Here is a 13,945-nt window from a genome sequence, read left to right as displayed (position 1 = left end):
AGAAAGGGAAGTCCTGGAAAGAAAACAATTTTTGTTCACAAACCCAGGGATAGGGAGCCTGGGACACACCTGAGCATCCTCCCCGTGCAGGGAGGGCTGGGATCCAGGGGCTCAGCCTGAGGAAGAAGAGGATGAGGAGCTCCCTGAGCCCCCTGCCCAGCCTGGCGTGCTCTGGGCAGGCTCCCTCTGCTTCTGCATGTCCCTTTTGGCCAGCAGGAGCTCTCCAGCCTCCCCACAGCCCTGCTCAGGGCTGCGTTTGCTCTGGGTTGTTCAGCCCTGCCCTGACACAGGCTGTTCAGACAAAACCACCTCTCCTCACTCTGGGACCCCTCTGCTGTCTGTTGGATGGGACATGCAACGCAAGGGGGGGAAATTTTTTCAGAAATTTTTTTTAGAATTTTTTTGCCTAAAAGTTTCAAAAGCAGCTCGCATTCTGCTTGTGCCATCCACCCTTAACTCCCTGGGGATAATTTTGTTATCCCAGCAGGGGCGGCGAGTCCTTTTCTTTCTCCTGCCTGCTCAGTGCAGCAGAGGGAAATCTGGATAAAAACAATCAGGGAAAAAATAAAGCAAATATAGCAACACTTCTGCTCTAGTAGGAGCTGTTATAATCCAAATTAGCTGATAAAAGCATTCTTGAGAGTGATTTAGGATTGAAGTCCATAAAAAAATGGTTCAAAGGTTACATCTGAAAACAGAACTTTTGAGAACAAATTGTTGCTGCAGAAATGCATCTGGGAAGATCAGGTTTAAGATTCTGCCTTGTTCTTCCCATTTCCCTCTCAGATTCTTTGGTATCCATCCTTTAGGAGTGTCAAAGGAATGTGGCAGCATTTTTAAATTAAACTCAGGTGTGCAAATAGCTCTGATCCTTCTGTCTCCACAGCCACATGCATAAAGAATTGAAAAAAAAAATTACTAAAGGTCATTGTTTCTGCATTTAATTTTGTATTTATTTGTTTGGTAAGGCTCCCCAGTCAGATGCTCTGGGCACTCCTGGCTGTTAATTGCAAACTCAGCGTGCCATGCAATTAAGGGAAACAAAACAAGACTGAAAAGGTTCAGAAAGAGACGGGAAAATAGGAAAATCACAACAGCAAATAGGAAAATCACAATGTCTATTTGCAAAAACTGCAGAAGTCACCAAATTAATGTGCTGGCACAGGAGATGAGCTGTGGGAGCAGGATGGGCAGGGAGGACACACTTTGCTCAGGGCAGGAGTGCCCAGCCCTGCCAGGAGCACCAAAGCACAAATGTTCCTCCAATCCAAACAATCCCCTCTCAGCTTCAATGGGAATTTTGCTCACAGGCAACATTTGCTCCCAAGACATCTCTTCCGTAGTTCTTACAGCATAAATAGCCCCTCATTGTTCAGCTTTAAAGGAAATAAATGATGCTTTCAGCCCAGTCCTTTTCATTGCTTGTGACTGATATCAGCAAAGCACTGGTGCTGGTTATGTCTATGGAGATACAGCCTTGCAGTGCAGATGTGTTATTTAAATTACAATGCTGGGAATACATTTGTGTCAGTAGCTTTCCATCTCCTGCACCAAGCACTGAAGTTAGGAGGGGAAGAAAGCCCTGCTTTTTCCTGAGCACCACTGTATTTTCCTCTTTTCACCAGTCAGTTTGTTACATCTGAAGAGCTTACTCATGCATCCCCATCCAGTTCATTTTTGTTACAGCTCTGTGTTTGTTACAGATAAGCTCCAAGGATGCAGCTGAAAGCTGGGCTCTTTCCAGCTCCCGTGGATTTTTTATTTTTTTTTCCCAAGGTTTTAATGGTTATATAACATTGTGTTATGACACAGCCTCCCTCTCGCTGAAGGGAAATTGCTAAACTCGGTTTATCGAATGTTCCAAGGGTACAAAGTTCAGATAAGAAAAGTTGAGATAGCAATCAAAAATGTCAGTGAGAATTGTAAGTTTCTGGAAGTATAAAAGGGGTGTTTCTTATATTTCTTTCCTGTTTTCCCCTCTTTTCCTTACAAAATTCTGTTTTCCCAAACACTCAATATTTGGGAAAATCTCTTTTTCACGGACTGTTCCTCTTTTCCATCCCTTTGAAAGGAAAACCTGGCAGGTTCAGGCTCTGCAGAAGCAGCCAGTGGTGATTTTAGAGTGGGAATTTTTTGCACCTGCCCTTGGTGCAGCTCCTGGGCGTCCCAATTTGAGTTTTCTGCAGAAGAAAAGGGATGCTGGGCCCCGCAGCTGCTGCCTGCGGAGTGACACCAGAGAGAACCAGGGCAGGTTTCTTTCCTGGGGGCACAGACCCAAAGGGAAGCCAAAAACAGCCCCAGGGAAATGCTTGTCAAATATTAGGGGGAAAACTACCTTTGCAATGAGGTGTTGTGCACCAGGACAGGCTGCCTTGAGGGGATGTGAACATCCTGCAGCTGAAAATTATCAGAATTCAGCCCAAATCAAGCTGGACCTTCTCTGGGGATGGACCAGATGACCTCAAGGTCCCCATCAACCAAAATTACCCCATGGATTTAATGCCTGGTGGGTTTATCTCAAATTATTTAGCACCCACAGAACACAATATTGGTAATTTCAAATTTTTTTCCCTTCTGCACCTTTCTTCATCTACAGAGTCATTCTCCCAGATCAATCATGCCTTGCTGTCACGGGAGACAATCGTTGTAATCATTTACAGAAAGAATCAGCATAATTCTGAATGTTTCACACCCTAAAAAAGGGCAGGATGACAAAGTTGTTCTTCTGTCCCAGAACTGAGCTGCCACTCTTGCCAAATCCCACCCACGGGCAATTAGGGATTCATCAAACACCAACACTCACATTCCCTTGGGGTTTGAGGGGAATCAGTAAAATGTGGATGTCGTGGTGTCTGTCAAAGAGGGGATGAGGGATTGTGGTGAATGATGGTAATCAAGGACCAGCTCTTCAGCATTTCCCTCCTGCTGATTAACTGGATTATCCCCGGTGCCACTTTTTGGGATTGAAATGGTCTCCAAACACATTGGAAGAAAAGCTCAGGTGTTCAGAAGGGCTGAAGGAAAGAGGGTTTGTGGTGATCTTGATCTCATCAGTGGGGGTTACAGGCAAAAAACGTCCAAAAGGCCACACAGTAAATGTCCTGTGTGCTGGAAATCCTCATTTCTCTGCATGTGATGGAGATTCCTGGCAAATTCTCCAGGATCAAATTTACCAATTGCATTTACTTGGCCTGCAGGTGTCAACCAGGTGACAGGAAAATAGGGATTAGAAAAACCCTGCAGGTGGCTTTGGACACCCCTCAGATCCCATCCCTTGCACTGATGCTGTGATTCCTTGGCTGTTATTTTTTATCCCAAGTAACCAAGGAATGGTTGTAGTTATTCCTATATTTCTGATTTTTTACTGGGATCCCACTGTCCAGGCTCATCCAGCAGGGAGGAGTGGTGGCTAAAATTTGGTGTTAGACTTTGAGGCAGAGGAGGAATTCTCTGAATGTGACCCCCTGGATAATTCAGCCCTCCCAGTCTGACTTCTGTAGTGTAACAGGCCAAGAAATGGAGACATCAATATTTTCTTATTGCCATCCTCACTTTAGCCAGGACAAGACTAAATTCTGGCTTTCTTCCTCTCATCCCAGCTTCTGCTGTGTTTTACTCCTTTTCCTCTTCTTTATTTTCTTTATTAAGTCTAAGAGGAGGGAAAAAAGCTATGTAGGAAAAGGAGAATTATCCCAGAATACTCTGAGACTCTGTGACTTTGCTTCCCATTTACACCCATTGTAATCTGCAATCCAGTGGTTGAAACCCAGGTGAAGAACGAAATTCAAGGAGAGCCTGAGATTATTCCTGTTCTTCTTCCATTATTCATGAATTCTTCAGTGGTAAATCGACTGAAAAAATGGGTAAAACAAATTTGATAATTATAAGTTAATAAAACCTCCACGCTGCTTACCCAGAAGTCAGTAACCATAGATCTGCTCTGTTTAAGCAGTTTAAATACATAAAACTGTTAATTACTAATGCAAATTCATAGTAGAGGAAATGATGGTGCACTTACACCCAGAGAATAAATGTTACATTTTTCCTGCAAACAATTTTTAGTTCCCTAATTTTAAGAAAATCCAATATTGAGCTAAAAAATCATTACGAAGCCTTTTGTATGTAGAATTGAAAACCAGTTATGTAAAGATTTTTTTGGACTGGCAATGAGGATTAATTAGAGCCTTAATAAGGCACAGAGTAAGAATTTTGACAAATTACCAGAAAAATTGTACTGTGCCCTGGGGCAGAGGCTAAAGCAGGCTCAAGACACAGATATTTTTAAAATATATAGTTAAATGTTCATATATGCCTAATATATTCATATATGTATTATATATCTTTATATATTTTATGTATTTATAAATATATTTTTATATATTTATATACATTTTTATATATTCATATACACTATATAAAATATATAATATATATGAATAAATATTTATAGAGATATATAAATCTATAAATAAATATATAAATATAAACATACACACATGTATATATATATATATATATATATATATATATATATATATATATATATATATAATTTTTCCAGGTGATTTGAAGGCCTAGATTTGCAATATCTTGGTGGTTGAGCATCCCAGGCAAGCATTTGCTCTGCCATAAAAAGTGGGGCTGGGATCTCTGCAGACAGGAGAACAAATTTCTGCAGCTCCCAAATTCTCCCCTAAGCTTGCTCAGATTTCAGGGTGATATCACAAATCTGCCTCGCTGCATTTCACTGATTTTACACACAGCCAAAATGAAAATATTACAAGAGGATGAAAGAAACAAAGTGAACTTCGAGGCCTGAATATTTGATATCCTAATATTCATTAAGAGGCAGTAATTATCTGATTGCATCTATTAATTCTGGCACATTACATTGCTTCAGTCTTTAAACTCTACATAAATTTTATGCCAATTAATTAAAAGAAAAGGAAATGGGTTTTATACACCTTCTTTATTCTTAATCCTTTCTTCCTCCTACCTGAGTGCGTCCCTTTCAGGCAGGGGGCTGTGAATTATTGTGAAGTATTGTGAATTATTGGGAATCAGGCACCTCCCAAGTGGGATGAACTCTTGGGAAATGAGACAAAAAATAAAAAACAGAAAAGGAAAATATTACATGTCTCACTTTCATCTTCAGAGTGCTGATATTGATAAGTGAGCTCCTAAAAAGAAACACCTGCATCCTGAAATTAAGGATTTGGGGCATCTCTGATCATCCAGTTCACCTGTGGAGGAAGTGGAAAGGAAAAATCATCTTGGAAATGATATTGGAGGGCCTTGAGGTCGAGGAGGGATTTCTTCAGTTTGTGATTAGTTGTCTTTGAACTGGAAAACCAAATAAAAAAGTCAGGGTTTCCCAGGGAAACCACTGCAAACTGGATTCAGCACTGTGCAAAACCAACATGAAACATTGAAACCAAAATATTTATAATAATTATATAGATGCATGTGGATGTCTATAAATCCCTGCACGTAATGATCCATTCAGACTAATTAGTTCACACAGAAAGATCTGAGCTTTTTGGTCTGAGTTCCCACATGGATTAAATGGGGATAATAATTCCTTTGTGCTAATTGTAATGAGCATTGGAGGAGAGCCACGGAATTGTGAGTTATTATTTATTTTTTTTTTTTTTTGCAATCTTGGCCATTCCTGAAGTGCAGCCACCAAAGGGGTGGAAATGTGGTGGAAAATAATTTTTTGTCTTCATCCCTACCTGACACAACATCTCAGATAAGGGCAAGGCATCCAAAAACCACCCTCATTTTCCTGTTAAACCTCAGGGGGGAAAATAGATAAGAAAATTGTCAGATCTGTGTTTATCGAGGGCTAAACGTGATTATATGTCCTTACATATAATTTGTTCCTTTATGTCACAATCTGCTGAACAAATATATAATTTCAGTTCATGTTATCATTGTCAGAAATAATAAATAGGGCTCAATAACTTAGCATTTTTGCAAAGTCTCTGTATATTTTATTTCTATATGTATATTTATATTTTTGTTTATATGTTTTGTTTATGTATTTTATTTATATATTACCAGATCAGAAATTACAGCAATGGCTCAGTGAAAAATCTCTGAAAGAGAGACATAATCTGTGCTCTAATATTTATATCAAATTCAGGATTCAGCTTCCCTTTCAAAAAATACTTTGGATATCTTGTTGAGCACAGGGCGAAGTGATAATCAGTGAATTTTCGATCCAAGATCTGTGAGCTTTAGTGAGCTGAATCCCAATTGTGTCCATGTGTGCAGTCCCTGGGTTGGGCTCCAATTTGGATTTCTTGGCAGCAGCCCATTTTTAATTCATTTTCCCTTTGTGCTGACTGAGAATCCTCACAAATATTCCTATTTACAGTGGTATTTAGGGCTCACAGGGAAGGAATAATACCAGCTCTGCTTGCCAGCCAATGGAATCCCATGGAAGGAAATCCTGACACATCCGAGCTTTTATTTTTCTTTTCCTTGTTCTCTCAGGTCCAAACTTGCTGTGTAGTCCTTCCAGTGAAAAAGCAGGAAATAACCAAATATTAATATATAGAATCATAATAATAACCATATAACCATATATATATACGGAATATTATATAATAACATTATATAACATTCCATATATATATGGTTATATGATTGTTGTTGTTATTATTATGGTTATATATATTAATATATATAATATTATATATATTATAATATAGTATATAATATTATAATATAATATTATAATATATAATTTTATATTATATAATAACCATATAATATATAACCATATAATATATATGGTGTATATACAATATATATTATATATTATATATTATATATTATATATATTATAATATATAATATATAATATATAATATATAATATATAATATATATATTACATACATTACATATATATATAACCAATATATATAACAATATTACCATATATATATGGAATATTTTATAATAACATTATATAACATTCCATATATATATATAGTTATATGATTGTTGTTATATTATGGTTATATATATTAATATATATAATATATATTATATAGTATATATTATTATATTATAATATAATATGATCATATATAATTTTTATATAATAACCATATAATATATGGAATATAATATATATATATTACATATATTATATATATATAACCAATATATATAACCATATTACCATATATATATGGAATATTATGTAATAACATTCTATAACATTCCATATATATATGGTTATATGGTTGTTATTTTTATGGTTATATATAATATTATATATATATATTATAACCAATAATATATATATAATATATATATTATTGTTATATATATATATATATATATATATATATATATATATATATATATATATATATATATTAATAACAATATAACCATATATATATGGAATATTTTTAGGAGCTGCCCATCACAAAGATGGAGCCAGGGGCACCTGGGTCATAGCAAACCTCCCCTGGCACTCCAGTGCAAACAGAGCTGTGGTTAAGTCAGTCAATAACACTTGGGAAGAACAAGAGGGAACCTCCCTGGCAGCAGCACCAATCCCCCTGGAACTGACCCCCTTTTGCCATTTATTTTTCATTTTGGGGATTAAACATGAGAGCACCCAAACAGGTGAAACTGAGACAAAGATGACAGGGAGGAAAGGAGAGCAGGAAAGAGGGGCAGGCGTGTGAGGGGAGCATCACGTAGCTCATTCCCTCTTTGTTTGCACAAGTCAATTCTTTCCCTTTCCAACAGCACACAAAAGGAGTCTCAGGAGCCTTAAATTGCATTCCCAGTCTTTACAGAGCACCTCTCCAAAAGCAAAATTAATGGGCAGCCAAAAGGAAAAGCCATCTCAACACGTTTTGTTCTGTTCAGGACAAAATCCCCTGATCCCAGCTCAGCCCTGGGTGTTGTGCTCTGCCCTGGCAGGAGATTTAGAGCTGAGAGGGAGAGCTGGGCAGCTCCTGGGGAGGCCAGGCTGGGGTTTGGAGAGGAACAGCTCCGTGGGAAATGGGATTCTGGCCCAGCTGCTGGGATCCTCCCCCAGTGCAGCCCTGGGTGCTGAAGTCGATGGATTTGCTCTCAACTCGTGTTGGGAAATCACAAGGGGAAAAACAATTGATCCAAACAGAGGGATGGGTTGGGTGAGCAACAGTGGAGTCCTGTAAGCTCTGCCTTTTTCTTTTTCATTAGAAACCATCCTGTCCTGGTCTGGCAGCTCAGTTTAGGGCATTGCATAAACGGTCAGACTTGTATTAATGGTTTTGACTCTTAAATTGTAAAAAGAAATGAAAAACCAACCCAAAAAGCAATCCCCAAAACCCAGCAAAATTCCCCACTCCAAACAACACATTTTTGAATGGATGGACCAGATTCCCAATAATTTTTATAGGACTTTTAAAAATGTTCTTAAAAGGCCAACTAAACTCAGCTGTAGCACATGTGGGTTTCCCATAGAGGGAACCACAACAAGAAGTCCAAATAACCACTGGTATAGCAACTCAGAAGTCAGCAAAACCCAGGTTTCTGTGACCTCAAATACACCCACATCCAAAAAGTCCTCTGAGAGACAGTGACAAAGGTGCCCCTTTAAAATTTAAAACCAGTCTATGATTTTCTGATTCTCAAATCAAAAGACAAGTGACCTCATTGCTGCTGACTTTTCCCCTAAGGGTGAAACCACCACTAAATGGTTTCTAGAGGCGTGGCTGGGAGCTCAGGGAGGTCAGCTGCCAGGTCAGGAAAGCACAATTTACCTTAGAAAATCAAAATTTTGTTGAGTGCTGCTGTGCAGTGAGAAGGACAAGTCCATGCAACTGAAAGAAGTGCAGTGAGACAGTCCAGGCAGAACTCAATGAAATAAAGATGAGCTGAGCTGCAGTTATCCATTTTTACTGGAGGCTTCAGAAATAGGACCTCATCTAGAGAACAAATCAACTTCCTGCTTGAATTTTAGATTAAATTTTATCAATTAATGGCATTTCTTTTTTTTTTTTTTTCCTTATTTTTGCCAAGGACCGACTGAGCGGAATTTTCCAGCAGTCCCCAAGCTACCTTTTTAATCCTGTAGAAATAGAGAAAACCAGGAGACGCAGGCTTCTTTTAATTGTTAACTAACACTTTTAAAGGCACAGAAGTGGCTGCATAGGAGGTATTTCATCTCTTCCAAAGCCAGAATGTAATTCCTTATCCTAAGGCTCAGCATCCTTGGGCTGGTCAGCTCAGAGCAGCCAGGGGAGGCAGTGCAGTTCCAATAATTGATTTTTGAGTGGAACTGGTGGCTGGGAATCCTTAACTTGCCATTTAGAGCACAGATGGAACCATTCCTGCACAGCTCCCCCTCTCTAATCTGCTCCACTTTGGGGCTGGCTCCTGGTTTGAGAGGTGAGCCTTTGAACTGGGGTGTGAGAGGGACAGAAAGTGCCCCAAAATTGGGGTGTGAGAGGGACAGAAAGTGTCCCACAAACGGGCTGTGAGAGGGACAGAAAGTGCTTCAGAACTGGGGTGTGAGAGGGACAGAAAGTGCCCCAAATTTGGGCTGTGAGAGGGACAGAAAGTGCCCCAAAATTGGGGTGGGAGAGGGACAGAAAGTGCTCCAAAACTGAGTGGGAGAGGGACAGAAAGTGCTTCAGAACTGGGCTCTGAGAGGGACAGAAGGCAACCCAAAACTGGGGTGGGAGAGGGACAGAAAGTGCCCCAAAATTGGGGTGGGAGAGGGACAGAAAGTGCCCCAAAATTGGGGTGGGAGAGGGACAGAAAGCGCCCCACAAATGGGGTGTGAGAGGGACATAAAGGGACCCCAAACTGGGGTGGGAGAGGGACAGAAAGCGCCCCACAGCTCAGTCCCACAGAACAATCCTTTCCCAGCCCAGAGCCAAGGACGCCGCTGCAGCTTCAGCCCAAAAAGTGTAAAAAGCAGTGAATTGAGGGGAGCAAACTGGGAGGATGGGACTGCATTGCCTGGAGCTGGGATTGGACAATGAACCCCAATGTAGAAATAGACAAAAATTATAAAATCATGAAGACTTGTGACCCAAGGTCCATCTTGGGCGGAGCCACAATCAGGCTCTCACTGCTCAAGGTGTATCCTGTGAAGGCCTTTTAATAAATCCCTGCTTTATTCTTTAACTCTCTCAATTCTCTGCTCCAGGGAGCCTCTTAAGGCATCAGTTGTGACTGTCATTCCTATCTGCAAAACTTTCTATAAAGTTTCATGAGGGCTTTTTCCCCCTAAACATAACAATTCATGGTCTACTCACCTAGCTCAGGTGTGACATTGCACCAAAATACCCCAGGATTTCAAGGGAAAAAAAATCAGTAATATTTCAACCTGCCTTTCAAAGATCTCTGAATCTTCTTACTTCACTTGGATTGCATAATTCTGATTTTCACACAAGACAAATTTGGCCCTCACCATAAGGATCAGGGAAAAGCTCTTCTACAGAGGGATTTTAGTTTTGGAAGGAGATGCAGGGAGTTGTGACAACTGTAAAAGGTCCATGCAGAGAGACAGATGCTTTCAATTCAGTTGCTCTGAATTTTTTATATTCTCCTTTCACTGCTTCAGGTGCCTGGATGGAAGGCACTTTTCCCACTGGAGTTTTGGTGCCAATGTGATAAGAACATTGGCACCAAAATGACTGATCGTGTACACTTTCCTCATCATTTATTTATAACCACTTAATTAAGTTATTATGGACTCTTCTTTTCTCTTGCTGGCAGCGAGGTTGAAATTAATTTTCTTAGCCTTTCCTGTGTAGCCAGGATCTCTGACTTATCATTTCTCTGCTAAAACCGCTCTTTTTCAAAGGCCATTGTATTATCCACGAGAAATTCTGGGATGACCAATTCAAAACCCACCCCAGGTAAAGCTGCACCAGTAACAAAGCTTCTTTCCTTTTTTTAATTTATATTCAATTCCTCTGGCAATATCCCTGCTGTATGTCCTTGCTGCTTCTCTTTTATGCACTGCAAGACAGGGAAATAAAAACCAAACTCATTTTTTGTTTTTACTTTTTCTGCCTTGTATGTCTCTCACCTGTGCTAAGTCTTCCTTTAAGACTTTTTCTCCCAAGACCTTTTTCCTTTAATTATTGTCACTTATGGGTCAAAAAGTACAGGGTGAAGCCTCAGACAGAACGTTGGCACCTTCTTTGCCAACAAAAATTGCCTTGGAAATGACAGAAACCCTTGGATTTGCTTATTTGGACTCCCCTAGTCACATCCAGCAGCTAAAGATGATAAAAAAAGAGAAACATCTGAGTTCTTAAGAAAACAAACAGGAGAGTTGCCATTCACTACATGCTTTAATGCCTCATTTATTCTGAAGAAGACTCCTCAGTCGCTGCCAAGAAAGATTTCCAGGTTTCAGGGCTAATATTTACAGGTTTTCTCCTTCCTTTTCACAGTATTTATCTGAAAGCAAGGATTCCCTCTGGGTTTTCCAGGTTTCTCCACCCATTTTCTCTCTGTTTCATCATTCCCCCACCCCAGTGCGGTTCTGCTTTCCTCCCTTGCCCCAGCTGGGCTCAGATTAAGCCATCCATCAGTTGATGTTCTGTTTGGCAAAACCACCACACTTCTTAAAATATTTGTTCAATACCACGGCGAGAGGAGGTTCATAATCCTCTGACCTGCCTTGTGAAATATTAATAAGAGAAATCACTTTGTAAGGGGTGAAAGCTTTATTTTTTTCCACTCAGTGAGGTCTCCCAAGAACAGCAGAAAATAGAAATTTCGTCTCTCCCAACCTGACAAAACCCAGCAACCAGCAGGGACCTTTTTTCCTGCAAAACATTCAGTATTCATCCACCTACAGCAAATAAAGTAATAACAAGTGTCTTGCAAATAGAGTGTTTAAACCTTTCAAGTACAGAGGGCACAAAGCCAATTCCCACTGCCTCATTTGGAAATTCTGCTTTGCTTGGAAAGCCAGGATAAAACACCCCAGATTATCAAATTCCTGGTGGGGTCAGGCTCCTTAACAGCCTTTAAAAGGCCATCAGTTATCCCTGGGAAAGCCAGGCATTAATCCTAATTTCTGTTTTTTAGGCAGAGGCTAAGATATAGATATATATGTATTTTTGTGTATATATTTATTTTTATATATATATCTAATATGTATATATTTTATATAAATATATACAACACATAAAAATATATAGTTATATAAAAATTATATAATTATAGTTATAACTACAGTTATATAATACTATATATAGTATATATAGTATTATAATATAGATAGATATAAAACTATATATTATGAAATTTATATAATATAATATCATATATCATATATAGTAATGTATATAGTATTGTATATAGAATTGTATATAGTATTATATATTATACTATATGTTATATTATTATATTTTATAGATATAGTATATCTATTTTATTTTATATATTATATTTATAACATATAAAATAAAATAGATATACTATATCTATAGTGTATATATAGACCTGTAACTGTATATAATATATAGTTATATATATGGTTATGTCTATAGTATATATAGTTACATAACTGTACATTTCATATATTCATTTTATATTTATATTTATATTTATATTTATATTTATATTTATATTTACATTTATATTTATATTTATATTTATATTTATATTTATATTTATATTTATGTTTATATTTATGTTTATGTTTATATTTATGGTATAAGGTTTGAAGACATAAATATAGCAAAAACCCCCAGTGAAGCTGAGACCCTCCAAATCTTTGCTCCCTTTCCCATCCCTCTGCAAGCCTGTCCTGGTTATTTTTCTTGCTTTTTTCCCCAGAACAAAAATGCTTTGAATTCCATCCTGGAAGAGGCCAAGATGCTTCTGTGGGAGCAACCTCTGTGCCTCCTCCTAGACACAGCCACACAGAACAAAGAGAAGGCAGAGCTCGATAATAATAAGTAATTATCATTATAATTAGCACATATTTAGTGCTTTTCATTTCCAAGGCACTATACAAATATTAGCTAATGAATATTTGGTAAGCAAACATTTTGAGCTTCTGGAAGGATTATTATAAACCATGAAGAAAATACTTTACAATATTTGGCTGACTTTTTCTCCCTGCTACATTTGCAAGGTTATTATTTGCTACACCTGTAACTTAATCATGGCAAGACGTATTGTATTTGGTTTTTATATAATATTTAAATACTGCTGTCTTTTATTAGACTTTCAGGATTTGGAGGGTGCAGAAATAAGCTCTTTAAAGCATTTTTGCAAGAAATTAGTGTGAGCAATGTGGACAAACATTGATTTTGTGGGGCAGATATTTTGCCCACACTTTTCCCATTTGTTTTAGTGGGAATATGACCAGCTTTGGGTCGGGACTGATCCTCCTATGTTGTGCTTGTGCTTCCCTGTGGAATATCCCAATATCATCAATATCCTGATGTTTTGCCTCAGGCTGACACACAGGTTTCCAATCAGTCCCACATTTGGCAATTTTGGGGATGCTGAGCAGCCCTTCAGGACACCTGCTTTGGTTAGGGGCCCATCCCATGGCTGGATTTCTGGGATTCCCACTGGGAGGCTGCAAAGGTTGAATGGGCCCCTTCAGAGCACATATTTGTAGAGATATTCTTGGGGATAAAATATCCAAAATTCTTGGAGAATTTTATCATCCATTATAAAATTCTCTTTTGTCATGGATGGAATTGTTTGTGCTCCATGGTGATGAGGAGAAGGGGAGATGCACAGTGACTGCACCCAAACCTCTCAGAAGATCCAGTAACTCTTTTAATTTCAACCACCAAGTGTTCTCTAAGCCAAAACCCTCAAACTTAAACATTCTGCTTCAAAATACTCATTCAAGTTTTTCTTGATGGCTGCAATTGGTCCCATCCTTCCTTGTCTCTGTCCTTGACTTTGAAGTTTGGAGCAAATTCTCTTTT

Source organism: Ammospiza nelsoni, chromosome 11 (genome assembly GCF_027579445.1).
Source record: "Ammospiza nelsoni isolate bAmmNel1 chromosome 11, bAmmNel1.pri, whole genome shotgun sequence".
Lineage (NCBI taxonomy): Eukaryota > Metazoa > Chordata > Aves > Passeriformes > Passerellidae > Ammospiza > Ammospiza nelsoni.
Note: the sequence above shows the minus strand (reverse complement) of the source record.